At 38.4% G+C, this 21,049-nt stretch overlaps 1 long non-coding RNA gene across 1 annotated transcript; it reads left to right on the top strand.

Moving 5' to 3' along the window:
* The first annotated feature begins 5,452 nt into the window (after nt 1-5,452).
* LOC109173931 lies at nt 5,453-20,704 on the top strand. The gene is made up of 3 exons (XR_002052980.1): nt 5,453-5,465; nt 19,730-19,741; nt 20,533-20,704. It is a non-coding gene; the product is annotated as an uncharacterized LOC109173931 (long non-coding RNA).
* The last annotated feature ends 345 nt before the right edge of the window (nt 20,705-21,049 follow it).

Below are 21,049 nucleotides of genomic sequence, written 5' to 3'. Positions count from 1 at the left end.
TGGGATTCTTCCAAGTCTTTGAGGATTCGAGACAAAGGGTTTCTCGTGAGGTTTAAGGTATTTTGATCCATCTCTATCTTTATTTTGAGAGCATTCTTGGGACAATACTCCATCTTATTTGAATCTTGGACTAGATTCATATCAGTAGGGGGACCCGCCACCTACCCGCTGCCCGAAAAGTGCGTCGCCGGCAGCGGGCAGCCGGCGGGCAGGCGACTGCCAGCCGGGCACCCGCTGCCCGGAGACTGGTCGCCGGCGGGTGGCTTTCCACCCACCGGCTACCCGCTTGAAATTGTCCCAACTCGGGATTCCGGCTTCCCCGTTTGATGTTTCCCCAACCCTCGTGGTGTCCCAACGGACTCCATTTATCGTGCCTAAGTCTAGTTTGATGTTTCGGGTACCATTCGTAGGATAAATGAGTCTTATATATATCGCATGCTAGTTGAATTGGTATCCCGTTGGCCAAGGTGAAAGAAGTATGAACCCCTTAGGATTATTCCTAGTATGTGGATGACCACGCATAGGTTTCATTATACGTTTTCTCCCCTTCCCAATGTGTTAATGTGGGTTGCATGTGCTTGCTATGTGTTATGTGTGCATGATACCCCAATTTGGTTGCGATCAAATTGGTTATTCCTGAGCTGCCATTCAGAAGCTGGCTGCGGTCAGAATTACACTCTCGGGCTGCGGTCCACCGTTTGGTTGCATCCAAACGTTTTACATGAGCTGCGGTTCATATTCCTGACTGCGGTCAGATGACTACTCTTGGGCTGCAGTCCACTGTTTGGTTGCGATCAAACATTATGATGAGCTGCGGTTCATCGGTCGGTTGCGATCGACCCCTTCGTATTGCGATACGAGGCAGGGTGCTGCGGGGCCATGTCAGAGCTATATGCCTGACCCTCATGTATGGGCATGCGATTGGTCCTATGGCGCCACCAAAGTGTGCTTGGGTGTGATGAGATACGAGTTGGGATGATGATATGAATAAGATGAAGTGAATCTGTGACCATAGGATATATGCTAGTATCTCTATATGCTTGATTATAACTGTTGAATGTGCTTATCCCTATCTGTCGAGTCTATTCTTGGTTTTAAAACTAGTGTCTCCTAAGTATGTCTTCCTGCTTCAAAATGGTTTTCCTATATCTATATCTATACAGATACCTATATTGTATTTCAACGCGTTGGAGTGGGTTACTAGCACCTCTCGCTGAACAGATATATTTGGCTTTCAGGCACTGAAGAGTAAACACTGGAGCGCGCTAGAGATTCGGAGCGTAGAGTAGATAGTTTCCCTTTTTGGCCTGCGTGTCGTGCTTGCGTATTTACATTATTGAGGATATTAGTTCGTTAGCCTGTGCACCTGAGTTCTCTAGCTCAGGTGTGGCATAACACCCCGTACTCTTCTATATTACGTTTGGGATTTAATGAGAATTTATCTTTATTATATAAGTCTTAAAAGTTTCAAAAATCTGGGGTGTTACAGTTGGTATCAGAGCCTAAGTTTGACCATAAGATAAGACTCTTAAGACCAGACTTTAGGACAATAGGCTTGAACTCTAGGTATTTAGGAACATAGGACTCAGGAATCTTAGGACGCGCGGTGAGATTGTGAAACCTACACATAACCTCACCTCACTCTATCCCTCACTAATTTAAAAGAACTCCCCCTACGCTTACCACACCAAGGTAAGGGTGCAGCACACTGACTCATCATTACAATAAATATTGGCCCTGAAAACCAGCAACATGACGCCAACAAGAAGTCAGTCAAGGACCCCACACTCCTCAAAAAAAATGGATCCGAACCTTCAACAAAATCCTCGGGTTAGTGGAATGCCCAGAGGAACGCCGCGTAGAGATAGCCTCGTTCCACTTCAGACACGAGGCCGATCTTTGGTAAATCCACGAAGAACCCACTTATGGGCAACAACCAGGGGTTCAACTAGGACTGCCTAGGAGTACGGCTACGAGGGCAATTCCACCCTGCACCCGTAAGGGCAACCATGTACGAGGAAATTCTCCACCTAAAACAAGGGATGGCCACCGTCAGGGAATACCACAAACAATTCCTCCAACCGGCTTGTTTCGCACCTTAATTAGATCCTACAGAGACGACCAAGATGAAGAAGTCTGTGACAGACCACCAACTACGAAACCCAGAAGGCCCTAATTGTAAGCAAACCCCGAGCCCCTAACGAAGCCTACACCAGTGCTGTCGATCGCTATCGAATCCAACTTCCACAAACGGGAAATTCAGAAACAAACTCGAAAGAAGAAGTAACAGAAGTGGGAGACCACCTGTAAAGAGGAATAGGAACGCCAATTAAATGCAAGGAAATAAAGTAGTACATAAACAACATCTCTTCTTAATCGTTAGCACGAATTGTCGAAAAGGGCTCGATATGACAAGACGAGGCAACGGACGCGTGGGAAGTATCATACAACTAAAAGCTTCCCTGCAATGAAGGTCTTACCTTGGAACAAGGACCTTGATGGTTTTAAGGCACCGTAAGAAGTGCATGTGACACACAAAATCGCCAAAACACCACGCGACGTCAAGGGCAGTCAATCAAATGCATTCCAAGGAAGAGAAATGCATCACCAAGCACTTGGTCACCAAAGGATTGAACAAAGAGTGAGCGACAAGCCGAACTCCAAGAAAAAAACAAGAAGGCTTATCATTAATCAAGCAAGGAAAAGACAAAGTTGGCTTATAACCAACTACTCGGTGAAGATGACGAGGTTGCTAAATTGGAAACCGAACCCGACCTACTAAGCGGAAAGAACATACGAGAGTCTTGACTCATCTAGAACTCGTGCTTAAGGATCAATAACACCGTACGATGGGTCATCCTATGTATTCAAATCCCTTTTATTGTGCACATAGGCATGGGGCTTGTCGGGACTTGAATCTGTGCATTCTTGGGATTTTTCTCGAAGTAATTCACTCTTCCCAGTCACCTTCCCGCGGGTCCCCAACGGGACCTTAATGGGACCCTAACGGGACCTTGACGGGGCTCTGACAGGAGCTTGGCAGGCGGACGACCGCCCACCTCACGCCCACTGGTACAATGTGCTGATTTCTTAACTCCTCGTTTTATTGATTCATGGCGCACTTGTGTGCCTCGATTGATGAACGCGAGTCTTGGGTAAGGAACCATGGGTTGCCCAAACATGGTGTCCTCGGTAAAAGTCCTTGACACGCAAGACACCGTCGGAAAAGCGCAACCAATTGCATTACACGTGGAGTTGAAGTTGGACTCTACGATGCAACCGACTAGGGATGATTGGCATGAAGGATTGTGCAAACCAAGGAGGCGAGTTGGGAACTCGTGCTAAGGACTCACAAAGGCCTTAAAAGTCAAAATGCTAAGGATGGACCGGGATCCCTTCAAACCGTGGATATCGTTCAAGCAAATCAGAGGGCTCCTTACAAGTTGTATGAAATCAAGAACGACGTAGTCCGTGGTGCTAGGCAAAAAGGTAAAAGAGCACATTTGTGCCAAGGCCTCAAGGGTTATTGAGGACCCACAAGGAAATGAGATGACTCGTAAAGTCACCAAGTCATTCCACAACAAGATTAGGTAACCAACTGCACTTCAAGAAGAAAAAGAGCATGCAAGGGCACCTTCATCATTAAAAGTAACACAAAAGGGCACAACAAGCCGAACCTCAGGGAAGACATAAAGTCTTACTAAGAATTTCATTCACTAAAAAGGAGATGAAATTCAATAAGAAGAGAAAGTCAACCCAAAGTTTATCGACTCCCAAGAGACTTTGGGAAGAATTTGGGAAGTGCGCCCTAAAAGATTGGCTTGGTTGACCAAACTTGGTCAAGACTTGGACGTATTAAAGAAGTAAGTATTAAATCATCACGGGCGATTCCCTCAAGATAGAAAAGAAGGATGAAACTTAAGCTTGGGAAGCAAGGTCCGACAAGGATCTTAAAGTAAAGCAAGTGCCAACACCAAAGGAGAAGGATCATCAGTTCATCAATACGTCGTGATCAAAGCATCAAACCAGAATAGTCACTTGAATCGAGAACCCTTAACCCATCCTAGCCGAACCCCTTTCCCTCCCTTGGATAACCGAGCCCCTCCTTATTACAAAACCCTTTCTACCCTTCAAACCCCATTCTTGATTCCCTATTTTAACGATTCCATACAAGGTAGCAACCTCACCTCCTAAAGATGCAAACCTTGAAAACTTTGATCCTAATTCTTAAATTCACTTTGTCCTCAAGTTTGAAACCCACTCTCTTAATCCATTTAACCAAATCGTTCCCAAAAACCCAGTACACATAGATATACAATTATGTATTCTCCCCATAGAATACATTCTCTCAATATGACCACCGTACTACTTTTGACTCGTTATCCCTGTAATGACTTCTAAGCTTCGGGGACGAAGCTTCTCGTAAGGGGGGGAGAGTGTAACACCCCGTGTTACGGCCTTCAATCCCGGATTAATTATTTAATTAATCCCGCTAATAATAATTAAATAAGATTTAAATTGGTTAGGTTTCCCTTTAAATAATTAATAAGGTCCACCATGAATCGTGGACCCTTGCCTAAACTAGAGCTTTAAGCCTATTAGGAATAAAGAAAGTAAACCTTTTACTAGTCAGATTCTAATTAGGAATCCTAGACCTATTTATCTATTAAGAATAAAGGAAGTAGGCCTTTTACTATTCAGATTATTATTAGGATTCTCTCTAATTAATTAATATGGTCACTATGGACCATGGACCCTTATCCCTAAAACAAGTCCTTAGTCCTATAAGGAATAGGATTAGTAAACCCATACCACTTAGACCCTAATTAGGACTCTTAAATATATAAATAAGGTTATAGGAGGCACCTAGATCTTACACCACAATAATCTCTCACCACACAAAAAGTTCTAAGAATTCCCTTAGGAGAAATCAAGAAAGAAGAAAGCTTAAAGAAAGACCCTTCATAGGGCAAGGAATTAATTAAGGCTAAGAGGTAACCCATGTCTCTTCTTTGGCCTCCTATCTATGATTATGTCTTGATGAATCGTTTATGATATTGATGATATGTTCTTAATGATTGTGAGATGATTTTATGTGTGATCTTGATGATCTTGATGGTGTTGAGAGGTTCTTGATGATTATGTGATGTTCTTGATGAATCTTGATGTTTTGGCAATTAAAAGATGAACTATGATTTTATTGATTTGAATATGATTAGAGCTCTAGGTTTAAATTGGGAATTTCGTATTGTGTTATTCTTGATATAATTGGGTGGGATTTCGCATGTTCGGGTGTTGATTATGTTTAGAAGTCATGATAGGATATGTGCTATATGATTCTTGCTTTTGATCCGTTAATTGTCTACATGGTGTCATCAATTGCGTTTAAAAGTGTCTAAGCATGGTTTCGGGTTCCACGACGGATCCCGGGACATTTATTTTGGTAAAAAGTCAGTGGGGGGTAGGTGGGGGTAGGGGGACCCGCCACCTACCAGCTGCCCGAAAAGTGCGTCGCCGGCAGCGGGCAGGCGACTGCCCGCCGGGCACCCGCTGCCCAGAGACTGGTCGCCGGCGGGTGGCCTTCCACCCACCGGCTACCCGCTGGAAATTGTCCCAACTCGGGACTCCGGCTTCCCCGTTTGATGTTTCCCAGACCCTCGTGGTGTCCCAACGGACTCCGTTTGTCGTGCCTAAGTCTAGTTTGATGTTTCGGGTACCATTCGTAGGATAAATGAGTCTTATATATATCGCATGCTAGTTGAATTGGTATCCCGTTGGCCAAGGTGAAAGAAGTATGAACCCCCCCCTTAGGATTATTCCTAGTATGTGGATGACCACGCATAGGTTTCATTATACGTTTTCTCCCCTTCCCAATGTGTTAATGTGGGTTGCATGTGCTTGCTATGTGTTATGTGTGCATGATACCCCAATTTGGTTGCGATCAAATTGGTTATTCCTGAGCTGCGGTTCAGAAGCTGGCTGCGGTCAGAATTACACTCTCAGGCTGCGGTCCACCGTTTGGTTGCGATCAAACGTTTTACATGAGCTGCGGTTCATATTCCTGGCTGCGGTCAGATGACTACTCTTGGGATGCAGTCCACTGTTTGGTTGCGATCAAACATTATGATGAGCTGCGGTTCATCGGTCGGTTGCGATCGACCCCTTCGTATTGCGATACGAGGCATGGTGCTGCGGGGCCGTGTCAGAGCTATATGCGCTGACCCTCATGTATGGGCATGCGATTGGTCCTGTGACGCCACCAAAGTGTGCTTGGGTGTGATGAGATACGAGTTGGGATGATGATATGAATAAGATGAAGTGAATCTGTGACAATAGGATATATGCTAGTATCTCTATATGCTTGATTATAACTGTTGAATGTGCTTATCCCTACCTGTCGAGTCTATTCTTGGTTTTAAAACTAGTGTCTCCTAAGTATATATCTTCCTGCTTCAAAATGGTTTTCCTATATCTATATCTATACATATACCTATATTGTATTTCAACGCGTTGGAGTGGGTTACCAGCACCTCTCGCTGAACAGATATATTTGGCTTTCAGGCACTGAAGAGTAGACACTGGAGCGCGCTAGAGATTCGGAGCGTAGAGTAGATAGTTTCCCTTTTTGGCCTGCGTGTCGTGCTTGCGTATTTACATTATTGAGGATATTAGTTAGTTAGCCTGTGCACCTGAGTTCTCTAGCTCAGGTGTGGCATAGCACCCCGTACTCTACTATATTAAGTTTGGGATTTAATGAGAATTTATCTTTATTATATAAGTCTTAAAAGTTTCAAAAATCTGGGGTGTTACATATACCCCCTAAAGGACCCAGGATAATCAAGAAAGACACACTGAGATGACGTATAGGACATTTTGTGACGATTATAAGGCGGTAGGTGAGGATAACACAGACAATCAAAGACACGAAGAAAAGAGTAGGATGGGGGAGATTTATGCAATAACTAATGAGGACTAGAGTTATTTAATATAGCAGACAACATTTTGTTAATTAAATAAACCGCAGTCTCAAATGCAAAATCTCAAAACTGAGACGGAACAGAGGCACGAGCCATGAGGGTTAGTACAGTTTCAACAATATGCCTATGTTTTCGCTCTACACGACCATTTTGACCGTCGGACTGCTCGGAGCCACGACCACGACCACGCGACTGGCCCCCCTTGCCCCGCTGCTGCTGTCTACCTTCCTGGACAATGAAGGCCGTCAACGAGGTGCTCGGTCCACTGCCGACGATGAACTCCTCGGCACCGAGGAGATCCGAGAGCTCATGGAGCATGACCGGTGTTCCCCGAACGTTGAGGGAAGAGACAAGAGCCCGGAATTCGGGCCTCAACCCCCGGAAGACGTACACATTTTGCTCATCGAGAGGAACATGTCGGCCACCAAGAGTAAGGTCCTCTATCAGAACCTGGGCTCGGCCGATGTAATCGGCAACGGAGGCGTCACCCTGCTAAAGTGTCTAGAGCTGCCCGAGTAGATTCAACGAGCAAGATCGAGACGACGAGGCGAGGGCAGAGGTGACGGCAGTCCACACTGCACGTCTGGTGTGATGCCCAATTGCCAAAGGCATAACTTCATCAGACAACGATGACATAAGCATAGAAATGAGCGTCTGATCCTAATGAACCCACGGAGGACGAGCGGGATTCGGTAGTTATAACACCCCAAAATTTTAAAACTTTTCAATCTTATAATATGAAAGCAATTCTATTAAATAAATCCCAAATGGAGTATTCTAAACATAAGGTCTGGGGTGTTATGCCACATCTGAGCTGGAGAACTCAGATGCACAGGCTATTCTAACTAATTATCCTTTAAACATTGTCGTTACATCATCAAGGCGCGCAGGCCGAAAGGAAAGACTAACTATCTAAGCTGAGGTCTTCTAGCGCGCTCCGGTAGCTAATCATCTGTGCCTGAAAGCCAAATATATCTGTTCAGCGAATGATGCTGGTAACCCACTCCAACGCGTTGAAATACAATATATATATATATATATATATATATATATATATATATATATATATATATATATATATATATATATATATATATATATATATATATATATATATATATATATATATATATATATATATATATATATGAAAACCATTTTGAAGCAGGAAGGTATATACTTAGGAGACTCTAGCTTTAAAAACTAGGAATAGACTCGACAAATAGTGATAAGCATATTCAACAGTTATAATCAAGCATATAAAGATACTAGCATATATCCTAGTTTCACAGATTCACTTAACATCGTTCATATCATCATCCAATTCATATATTATCACATAAGCGCACTTTGGTGGCGCCACAGGACCAATCGCATGCCCATATATGAGGGTCAGCACATATAGCGCTAACGCGGCCCCGTAGCACCCTGCCTCGTATCGCAACACGAAGGGGTCGATCGCAACCGACCGATGAACCGCAGCTCATCATAATGTTTGATCGCAACCAAACAGTGGACCGCAGCCCAAAAGTGAACCTCTGACCGCAGCCAGGAATATAAACTGCAGCTCATGTAAAACGTTTGATTGCAACCAAATGGTGGACCGCAGCCCAAAAGTGTATTTCTGACCGCAGCCACCTTCTGAACCGCAGCTCAGGTATAACCAATTTGATCGCAACCAAATTGGGGTATCATGCACACATAACACATAGCAAGCACATGCAACCCATATTAACACATTGCGAAAGGGGAGAAAACGTATAATGAAACCTATGCGTGGTCATCCACATACTAGGAATAACCCTAAGGGGTTCATACTTCTTTCGCCTAGGCCAACGGGATACCAATTCAACTAGCATGCGATACACAAGACTCTTTTATCCTACGAACGGTACCCGAAACATCAAACTAGACTCAGGCACGATAAACGAAGTCCGTTGGGACACCACGAGGGTCGGGGAAACATCAAACGGAGGAAACCACCATCCCGAAGTGGGAGAACCAGCGGGTGGAGGACCACCCGCCGGGCGGCGAGAAACCGGGTAGCGGGTGCCCGGCGGGCAATCGCCTGCCCGCTGCCGGCGACGCCCGAATGGGGCAGCGGGTAGGTGGCGGGTTCCCCTACCCCCCACTGACTCTTTTTCCATATTTTGGGTCCCGGTATCTTTCGTGGAACCCGAAACCATGTTTCGACACTTTTAAACACAAACGACGATACCACGTAGTCAAATAATGGATCAAAACCAAGAATCATATTGAACATATCCTAGCATGACTTCTAAACATAATTGACACCCGAACATGCGAAATCCCACCCAAATATACACCAAGAACATCACAATATAAAATTCCCTAATTTAACCTAGGGCTCTAATCCCATTCAAATCATCAAGATCATAGTTCATCTTTAATATCAAGATTTATCAAGAACATCACGCAATCATCAAGATCCTCTTATCATCATCAAGACCATCAAGATCACACATAAAATCATCTCATCTATCATCAAGATCATATCATAATTATCATAGAAGATTTCATCAAGACACAAGCATATAGAAGGAGTCAAAGAAGAAGATTATAGCAAGGAAAATAGGTTTTGTTGAGACATGGGTTACCTCTTAGCCTTAATTAGATTCCTTGGCTATTAAGGCTCTTTTCTCTAAGATCTCTTCTTCTTGATTTCTCCTATGTTTGGTGGTGGGGGATTCTTGGGAATTCTTGTGTGGTGATATTTATTATGGTGTGGGTTTTAAGTGCCTCCTATGCCCCTATTTATATATCTAAGAGTCCCGATTAGGGTCTAAATGGTATGGGTTTGCTAATTCTATTCCTTATAGGACTAAGGGGTTGGTTTTAGGGATGAGGGTCCATGGACTATGGTGGACCCTTCTTAGTTAATTAATGGATTTTAATTCTCTTTTTAGGGTAAGTGATTAAATAATTAGTTTGGGTTAGAGGTCGTAACACGGGGTGTTACAGTAGTGGTAGCGCCCCCTCCTCGCCGGACGAGATCATGGCCGGCGGACAAGGGTTTGAGCCGTCGATGAAACCCATTAGGTCATGCCCGTTGATAAAAAGGAACAACTTGAGCCCTCCAAAATAAGAGTTTCGATAAGTCAGTTTGATATTGATAAAGTGATGAGCAGTAGAGAAGGTGGTTACGGTTGAAGCAACCGATGAGAGAGTAGCATCAGAAACAGTCCATTCAGAAGAATTGACATATTCGTCGGCCATTGGAAAGAAACCCTAGCTAGCTGATATCATGTGAGAATTGTTATTGAATGTATTAACAGGGATAAATTACAAGAGTACAGATCCTAGGTATATATACAAGAGGAGACATAGGGAGACTAGGATTGTGAATCATAACTGGACTCAGATACATAGAGTCCTAATACTCAAATACATAGAATCCTAATAATGCTACATCTTACATATAATAAAGCTATATGGTTGGGAGGTAATTAATGTTACAATTAATTACCAACATTATTATTATTATTACTAGCTATAAATATAAAATAGCCACAACATCTTTTACTATAAAAAAAAAATAATAAAAAAAAAATAAAAAATCAACACATTTGAAAAATAAAATAGCTATTTTTTTTCTTGCCCATAACAAAGGATTACATTTATTGAATTAATGGAGTTATTAAATGTTATGATATTAGGATTAAGGATTCCGATTCCCGATTAATAGAAAATATGAAACGATGCAATATTAATTAAATCTCTGATTTTACCATGAAAGTCTATTTGATATGCTTTTGTTATTTATGGTGGTTCTTGGGATTACAATATTAATTAAATTTTCGATGAAAGCCAATTCGATATCTGAAACAATGCAATTAATGCAAGCCTCTACATATAATTTTTCTCCCTCTCAAATGCTTCAAAGAAATTACAGAAGCGAGAAGGGATGAAGAAAGCAAATGTTGCGGGCCGTGGGTCAATTATTGGATTTCAGAATAAAAAAAAAATCATTTAAGCCATAAATAAAAATTTAAATATATATAAATGTATATATCGTATGTGTCTTTAATGTTTGTCTGGATGTCTAAACTTAGGACTTTTAAAAGAAAAAAAATACATTTGAATTATCTCCACAAAAAGTGGTCTTGGATTTATAAAATGACATTTGAGTTTATGAAATGCCATGTGCATAAAGAATATATTATATAATCATATAAAAAAAAAATGTGTTCAATTATAGTTTAAATTTACTCATACAAAATTTGAAATTTTCTTTCTAAATGTAATTATCTTATTTATTATTCGTACTGTGAAAATTATAATATAGATGAAATACAATTAAAAATAAATCAATGTAATTATGTAAATTCTCTCTATAAGTTTATTTGAATATATACATAATTAGAGATTATATTAACCATACAAAATTTTAATTATAATTTTGTATTCTATAAAAAATAATAAATACTTGACCAATGGAAGCTCAAAAATATTATTATATTAAACAATTTAAAATATTTTTATTTTTCTATTTTTTATTTATCTTTATAATAACATACTTTTTTCCCCGTGCATCGCGCGGGTGAATTACTAGTTGTTATAAAAGTACTATTTGTTTTAAAATTAGTATTGCAGGGTAGATAATATGCATTAAATTAATAGAGCAATGAAATGTAACTTTTTTATTTAATTATTTTTTACAGCCCGTGGTTGGAAAACGTACTCCGTATAATTACGGAGTTAAGATTTCCGACCACCAAGTGGTCGGAAACTTACGGCGACAACTTTCCCATGTGACTAAAGGTTCCGATGCTACTATTTTTTGTGGACGGTATTTTCAACCACTATATGGGGTACTGTGGTCGAAAATACCGATGAGCATTTTTTGCAGACTCCAAAAGTGATCAGAACATTAATTTTTGATCGAATTTTGACAATTTTGGATCACTTTCCGGTGGTCGAAAATTCGATGCTTTCCATCCACGTAAAGCAGTAAAAAAAAAAAATCACGTTGAAAAGCCTTTTTCCTGTTAGTGTGAATAATTACAAAAAAAAGAATGATAGACCTACAAAGAGCGCAAATTATGCTATGCAACCGAATGCACCTTGCAAGGTGCATACGGTTGCTGATATGAACCTAGTCCAAGATTCAAATAAGATGAGTATTGTCCCAAGAATTGCTCTCAATGTAAAGATAGAGATGGATCAAAATACCTTAAACCTCACGAGAACCCCTTTGTCTCGAATCCTCAAAGACTTGGAAGAATCCCATTGTAGCTTCAAGTACCTCGATGATGCAATCTTCAATCAACTAGAGTCGGATCTAGTTTCCTTCGATTCAAGAACGAGTCCACGAACCTAAATCTAAGGTTGAAGAAAGTAAGATTGATTCGAGTCCACGAATCAATTTGCTAGTCGAGTCCACGACTAGCCACTAATTGAGTCCACAATTAGCCATAAGGTTTCTTACACAAGTGTAAAGAAAAACTTAAGAATTTTATTGAATTAAAGCCTCCTCAAAACTGATATGGATGTGCCCTATTTATAGGTATAGCGCAGCATTGTAATCTAAATACAATGGGAAAAAGAGTCCTAAACCTAATCTAGAAAACAAGTAAATAGAGTTTTATTTAGAAAAGGATTTAAGGAATCCTTTCTAAATACAACTAGTGTTTTCTCTTTAATTCTAAACAATTTAAAATAAATGATGACCACAAATGATAAAGCTGATTTGGGCCTCGGATCTTGTGATTGGCCCAATTTGTAATCTTAATGGATCTTCATTATGTTGGGCCGCATCATCCTCCCCTTCTTGAAAAATGATTCGACCTCGAATCTTATAAACATTGTCTTCGATCCGTGACATCACTTGAAACGGGCCACTATAATACTTTCCTCTATCGAATGGAATTATTATTGGAATTCCTTGATTTTTCCACCAATGATGCTTTAAGGATGTACTTTTTGGCCTTGTGATGAGCCCACTATAGACCCTTATTGGATTCCATGTGTGCTGGTTCCTATTATTCTCCCATTCTTGAAAAGGATTCGTCCTCGAATCCAAATCTTCAATGAAAGACAAAGTAGCAAGCTCACTTTCTGTTTTATCACGCTCATGGAACTTTTTCTTGGGGTGCTTGACACGAGTCGCTCCAATCATCATCCTACAATCAACAAGTAAGGCAATTAAGTCTAATGACACATCATGGAATTTAAACATTCTGGATATTAATAGATCAGCAAAACGAGACATATTAAATTTAGCCATCTTTTTTGAATTTTCAACAAGCACAACATCTTTCCTTCTAGAGCTTAAGGCTAAACCAAACACAAAATCCATGGAAATATCAAGTAATGTTTTAGATGTATTGTGGTGGTAAGTAGCACAATTATGAACATAAGATTCTACATCTTTTTTCTTCTTTGGCCAATGAAAATATCCATGCAAAACGTCATCACTCTTTGGAAAACCAAAGTGTCCTTTATGTGAATCAACAATTAAACCATTGCCCAAAACAAAGCAAAAAGTGCAAATCCCATTGACTTTGAACCAAAACCCCTTGAGCAAGTAGTGTTTCACATAAGAAGTTTTCAAATGTGCCTTATAACTTTCCAGTGATTCCTTATCTCTATCAAACAAAGTTTTAGTAAAATCAAAATTAAGGAATCTTGGATGTATGGAGGCAAACAAATTTCTAACACATCTAGCAAGTACGTCATTAATAGAAACATGGCAAAGAAATCTAGAGAATAATAATGCATGCTTTTGGAATAAAAGTGAGTATAAAGTGACTCCCCTTCCTTTCTCTTGCATACTATCCTTTTTAGTTACCAAGAGATGTTGCACTTTGACACCTTGGGCTGGTCCTTTCCACTGTATCACTGATTGTGGTCCCTTTGTTTGGCTACAAACTGAGTTAGAGGATTGGAGTGGTGATTGCAATTCCAAACATGGAGGTTCCACTTTTCTCTCTATGATTTCTTCATTCTTTGAGGCTGGTTTGAGAGCTTGCATCAATGTCAATTGAATTTCTTCTACTTGTTTAGGATACAAACGAGACAAGAAATATGTAACTCCATTCATGTGAAACACATAAGTGTTCCTCATTCCATCAGAACTTATTTTTCTGTCAAATTGCAATGGTCTACCTAACAAGATATGAGCAGCCTGCATTGGGATATTATCACACAAGATTTCATCAGAGTAATTGTTAATAGATAAAGGAATAAGATCCTGTTTGGTTACTCTAGCTTCTCCTACATCAGTTAACCATTGCAAACAATAAGGATTTGGATGATTAAGCAAAGGTAACTGGGGAAATTTAACCATAGCTGCACTAGCCACATCTGTGCAACTTCTAGAATCTATTACCATAGCACAAGCATTCTCTTTAATTGACCCTTTAGTACAAAATATATTTTCTCTTTGAGACTCATCTTCTTTTAAAGGGTGAACATTCAAAACCTCCTTAACAACAACAGTATGACTAGACTCACTAGCAACATATTTAGAATCAGAATCTAAAGGTATGAATGGTTCTCCCTCAACATGTTCATTGAGAGTTTCAAAATGGTCACATACCTCATCCTTAGACTTATATTCAAGACAAGAAGCAAAATTTTCAGATTGTTTTGTTATCTTAACTACCCTTTTGTTAGGGCAATCACGAGCTATGTGGCCTCTCCCATTACATCTATAACAAATCAATTCTCTATCATGTTGAGGCCTCACTGCCTCACTTACCTTTTCCTTACCTTTTTCTTGTGAATCATCTCTTGGAGGGGGATGTTCATCACGCCTTTTAGGGGTGGAACTTGTGTTGTTCCATCTTGATGCACCATTGTTGGACTTGTACAATTTCATCTCTTTGATTTTTGCCTCAGATTCACGTGCAGCATACAAGGCATCATAAAGGGTGTCATATCTCTGAATACTCATTCCACATCGAATTTCTAAGTTCAATCCATGTACGAAACGAGCAACAGTTTTTGTCTCTTCTTCATGTATGTCTCCCTGTTTAAGCAAAATATTTGTAGTTTGGTAGTACTCATCAACTGACTTTTTTCCTTGCACCGTTCCCTGCAATTTTCTTTCAAGATCATAGAAAAAAGATTTAGGACGAAAAGTTAGGCGCATATCTTCCCTCACTTGAACCCAAGATTCATAGGGAATAAAATTAGCAACTCTTTCTATATTTCTTTTTCGCCACCAAGATAATGCATACCCCTTAAAAGATGTAGCAACTATCCTAATTTTTGTAAGATCAGAATATTGCTTTAAATAAAAAAGAGTTTCAACAGCATTCTCCCATTCTATGTATTCGGTAGGTCCTTTCTCACCGGTGAAGTTAGGAATTTCATGTTTAATGTTTCCCAACTCCACATTACGCTGCTGGATCCTTTGACATATAGGATCCACTCTTCCTACTGGTGGCAGGTGTCGCTCATCATTGTGTGGTGGTTGCACTTGCTGTGAGCGTTGCTCCAAATTATTCATTCGTTTGAGTAACCTGTCTATCTTTTGTTCTAATGTCTGGGGAAAGTTTGGAACTTGATCAGCCATCTGTATAGGAAACAAAATATCTAAAAAAAAAAAAACAAGAAGATGTGTGAGTAATCACGTTAGTGAAGCCAAAAAGTTGGCTCGCTCCCTCACTATTCTCAGCTCGCAGGTAAGAGGTGGAAAACTTCACTTTCGGGATTGTTTTTCAAGAAACTGGAGAACATGTATCAAGATTCAAGAACACAATCAAGAATGCAAAAGAAAATTTTTGGGGGGGTTTTTTTAATGAATAAGACACGAATAAATGTAGTATGTAAGATAAGAACGAGATAAACCTAGGGAACCAAAGAAACCAAATTTCCAATGATAACGAGACAAACCTAGGCTCTGAATACCAAATTGATATGAACCTAGTCCAAGATTCAAATAAGATGAGTATTGTCCCAAGAATTGCTCTCAATGTAAAGATAGAGATGGATCAAAATACCTTAAACCTCACGAGAACCCCTTTGTCTCGAATCCTCAAAGACTTGGAAGAATCCCATTGTAGCTTCAAGTACCTCGATGATGCAATCTTCAATCAACTAGAGTCGGATCTAGTTTCCTTCGATTCAAGAACGAGTCCACGAACCTAAATCTAAGGTTGAAGAAAGTAAGATTGATTCGAGTCCACGAATCAATTTGCTAGTCGAGTCCACGACTAGCCACTAATTGAGTCCACAATTAGCCATAAGGTTTCTTACACAAGTGTAAAGAAAAACTTAAAAATTTTATTGAATTAAAGCCTCCTCAAAACTGATATGGATGTGCCCTATTTATAGGTATAGGGCAGCATTGTAATCTAAATACAATGGGAAAAAAAGTCCTAAACCTAATCTAGAAAACAAGTAAATAGAGTTTTATTTAGAAAAGGATTTAAGGAATCCTTTCTAAATACAACTAGTGTTTTCTCTTTAATTCTAAACAATTTAAAATAAATGATGACCACAAATAATAAAGCTGATTTGGGCCTCGGATCTTGTGATTGGCCCAATTTGTAATCTTAATGGATCTTCATTATGTTGGGCCGCATCATCCTCCCCTTCTTGAAAAATGATTCGACCTCGAATCTTATAAACATTGTCTTCGATCCGTGACATCACTTGAAACGGGCCACTATAATACTTTCCTCTATCGAATGGAATTATTATTGGAATTCCTTGATTTTTCCACCAATGATGCTTTAAGGATGTACTTTTTGGCCTTGTGATGAGCCCACTATAGACCCTTATTGGATTCCATGTGTGCTGGTTCTTATTAGTTGCAAAACGGTGCCGTTTTGGTTAAAAAAACGCGCGTCCCACTTAAAGAAGAAATCAGGTTCGATTCCCGGCAATAGCATTTTTATATATCCAGAAATTCATAACTATATAACCACAATTTCATAACTATATATCCACAATTTCATAACTATATATCCACAGTGAATAGATGAAGTAAAAATCCACAATGAATGAATGAATGAAGTAAAAAATCCACAATGAATGAATGAATGAAGTAAAAATCCACAATGAATGAACTAAATATCCACAATATATGATTGAACTAAATATCCACAATGAATGAACTAAATATCCATAAATTCATAACTATATAACCACAATTTCATAACTATATATCCACAATTTCATAACTATATATCCACAGTGAATGAATGAAGTAAAAATCCACAATGAATGAATGAATGAAGTAAAAATCCACAATGAATGAATGAATGAAGTAAAAATCCACAATGAATGAACTAAATATCCACAATATATGATTGAACTAAATATCCAGAATGAATGAACTAAATATCCATAAATTCATAACTATATAACCACAATTTCATAACTATATATCCACAATTTCATAACTATATATCCACAATAATGCTATTGCTGAGAGTCGAACCTGATTTTTTTTTTTTAAAGTGGGACGCGCGTTTTTAATCAAAACGACGTTGTTTTGAACCGTATGCACCATGCGCATGGTACATTCGGTTGCACAGGATAACTATTGAACTGGTGTCATTCTTTTACTGAGAGGAACTTATAAAAATCAATAATGATTTTGGGAATTAAATTTGTAATTTTGACATGATATAAATTACCCAATTGGAAAAGTAATTAAGCAATCATATTTATTTCTTTATTTTATCTATTTAACATAAAAATTCAATTATTTGTTCACAATGCTAAGGAACTCATCAAGGTTTTGTTTAATTTGATCAGTAATAGGAATGAAAATTCTACATTCACATACTATATTGAATATTTCTTTGTATCACATTACATAATATAAATATATCTACTATACTAATAAGAGCCCAAGAGAGTTAGGCCTATATAATCGGTAGGAAAGATGGCGACCAAATTTTTTAATTAAATGAATGGCTCAGATTGATCAGATTTTAATTTTTTCTTAAGATTTCCTAATTTATCATGAATATGATTATCCGTTAACTTTTCCGTTAAATATTATATTTTCCGTTAATTTCTGTTAGTTCACCGTTAACATTACTCATTTATTTCAATAAGAAAGGTCTTAGGTTCGAACCTCATCCCAATCAAAGTTGGCATAATTAGTACTATATTTTACTCTTACTAAATTAAATAATAATTTAGTAGCTACACCAAAAAATAATACATATACATTACTTTAATTTAGAATTATGTGTCTACAATGTTTTTATTCAAAAAAAAAAAAAAAAAAACTTATTCATTATCAATAAATTAAATAAGAGAAATAATTTCATTAGTTATATTATCTTTATTTTTCTCCAATATAAAAATTCTTTACATTCAAATTCATCAATTGATTATATTCGCTACATTGTCCCTACAATGTCTTTATTAAAAAAAATATATATTCATTATCAATAAATTAATTAAGAGAAATAATTTTATTAATTATATTGTCTTTATCTTTCTCCAATGTAAAAATTCTTTACATTCAAATTCATCAATTGATTATATTCACTATATTGTCTATTATCTTTTTTGTTCACTATTTTTTAATTAAATATCAAAGTTATAATACAAAATAATGCTATATATATTTATTTACCAAGTATTTTATTAATACCATGAAAAAATTAAAAAATATAATTAATAAAGTCAATCATATTAACTACTTGAGTGATCTGTTGACAAAGAGAGTATTCAAATCACAGAACAAATTGAAGTGAGAACTACCTCGCAATGTCCTTGTTTGACAATCAGCAGTTAGCGGTTAACATTAGCGGATTTGACCAGCGAATTATATCAACGGTTGGTAAAAAGATATTTGAAAAAATTAGCTGTTTAGATTAACATGTAAAATGATCTAATGGTATACATATAATAATAATAATAATAATAATAATAATAATAATAATAATAATAATAATAATAATAATAATAATAATAATAATAATAATAATAATAATAATAATAATTGTTTTTAAAAAATAAAAAAAAAAATATAATTAAGTCAATCATATTAACTACTTTGGGGATTTATTGACAAAAAGAGTATTCAAATCACACAACAAATTGAAGTGGAAAACTACATCGCAATATCCTGGTTTGGCAATCAGCAGTTAGCTCTTCAATATTAGTATATATTTAATATTTTATGCCATAATTTGTATTTGCTCTCCCTTATGTCCCGTATTTGGTTTCAACCATACCTATACAATTATTTTATTGACAATTATAATCAATCTAGACTATATTATCTTGCATTTGTAAACTTAGAATTACCTTTTTAAATACGCAAATTCAACATTCAATTATCTATGCATGAACAATTCCAATATAATCTTGCCTTGATTTACTTTAAAGTACTTAAAAAAAAAAAAAAACTTTGGGCATTATCCCAATCGCGCAATTCGCGTAAAAAACTAGTATGCCACCCGTACGATGCACGAACTAAAATTTTAAAATAGTATAATTATGTAATAATATTTAAAACTATTAATGTTAATAAATGTTATATATAAAAAAGTAATATGAGGTTTTTTCTTTAATTATTTGCTCACTTGCAATAATAAAATTATGACCATAAAGATTAGCAATTAAAATTAGAATTGATTTTTATTAAGGTGAGCAGCACATATATACACATTCTTGCCTATTATAATATAAGTATTTAGTGAAAAAAAAAAATTACACAACTTAATGTAAACATATATTCAATTCATATATTACAAAAATCATTAAATATATTTGATTTAAAGTTTACTAATACTAAAATTTATAAATTGTAGTTACAAATTAGAGTTAATATCAGCCAAGGTCCCTCGAATGTAGTGGTTCCGCCACTTATGGTCCTAAACTTTCAAATCAACCCTCCGTGATCCTCCAAGTTTCAAAAATGACCTGCTACTGTCCTACCGTAGTGTTTTTCGTTTCAGCCATCAAATGTGAGGGCATAATGGACCTTTCACATATTTCAATGCTCAGAAATTAAAATTAGCCCTACCTAATCCATTTCAACGATGGATTATGACGACGACGGCGAGGATTTCCGGCCAACGCAGCCGTTCAGCCTGGACACGAGCACCCACTTCAATTTATCGCCGCAGAACAATTATCTGTTCTTCAACTGCAGCGGTGAGAAGGTGATCGTGGAGCCGAAGCCGGCGTTCTGCGAGCAGTTCCCTGAGCGGTGCGACTCGACGTGCGAAAACACCAGCTTCCTGTGCCGCCACCTACCGGAGTGTCCCTCCACCCTGCGCAGCGGCAGCTCCAGCTGCTCGTATTACCCCAAGGGGGCGGAATAGTCGAGGTTAATGTTGCGTCACTACGCGTCATACACCGGCGTGTACTGTCGGAACCTTGGCGCCACCCCAGCGTTTAACCAGGTGCCGGAGTACGGCATCCGAGTGGACTTCGATATTCCGGTGACGGCGAAGTGCTTGGAGTGCCAAGATGTTACTAAGGGCGGCGAGACGTGTGGGTTTTGATACTGAGACGCAGGATTTCTTGTGCCTTTGCGACAAAGGCAATAACACCACTAACCCGCGTTTCTGGAAGTTACAGAGTAGAATTAGGAAGAAAACGCGGCAAGGCGTTTGAGATTGAGCCTGGCAATGGGGGTAGTTTCAGATTTGAGCGAATTCACGCAGTCGAATCCGCGGCTGCACTCAGCACTCTCGTAGAAGTTGTCGATCGGGAAGCAGGCGGAAGCGATTCTGACGGAAAAGCAAAGCTCATCGCCGTCGTTAGTGACCTCGACGATGTTTATCCTCACAAAATGAATTGTTTTGGCTGGATAATAAATGAAAAGATTATTATGCCCTCACATTTGATGGCTGAAACGGAAAACACTAACGGTAGGACTATGGCAGGTCATTTTTGAAACTTGGAGGATCACGGAGGGTTGATTTGAAAGATTAGGATCATAGGTGGCGGAACCACTATACTTGAGGGACCTTGGCTGGTATTAACTCTTACAAATTATTAAAAACTTCATTGTAGACCACATATTGATCTGCAATAACACATACTTGAATCCATTCCCCATACAAGTAACATTTCCTCACTGCAGTTGAATAACTCGAAGAGGCGAAGAGCTAGAACTTTCC

The sequence above is a fragment of the Ipomoea nil genome, unplaced genomic scaffold (assembly GCF_001879475.1).
Source record: "Ipomoea nil cultivar Tokyo-kokei standard unplaced genomic scaffold, Asagao_1.1 scaffold0497, whole genome shotgun sequence".
Lineage (NCBI taxonomy): Eukaryota > Viridiplantae > Streptophyta > Magnoliopsida > Solanales > Convolvulaceae > Ipomoea > Ipomoea nil.
The sequence above is the reverse complement of the archived record's forward strand: the minus strand, read 5'-3'. Positions and strand labels throughout refer to the sequence as shown.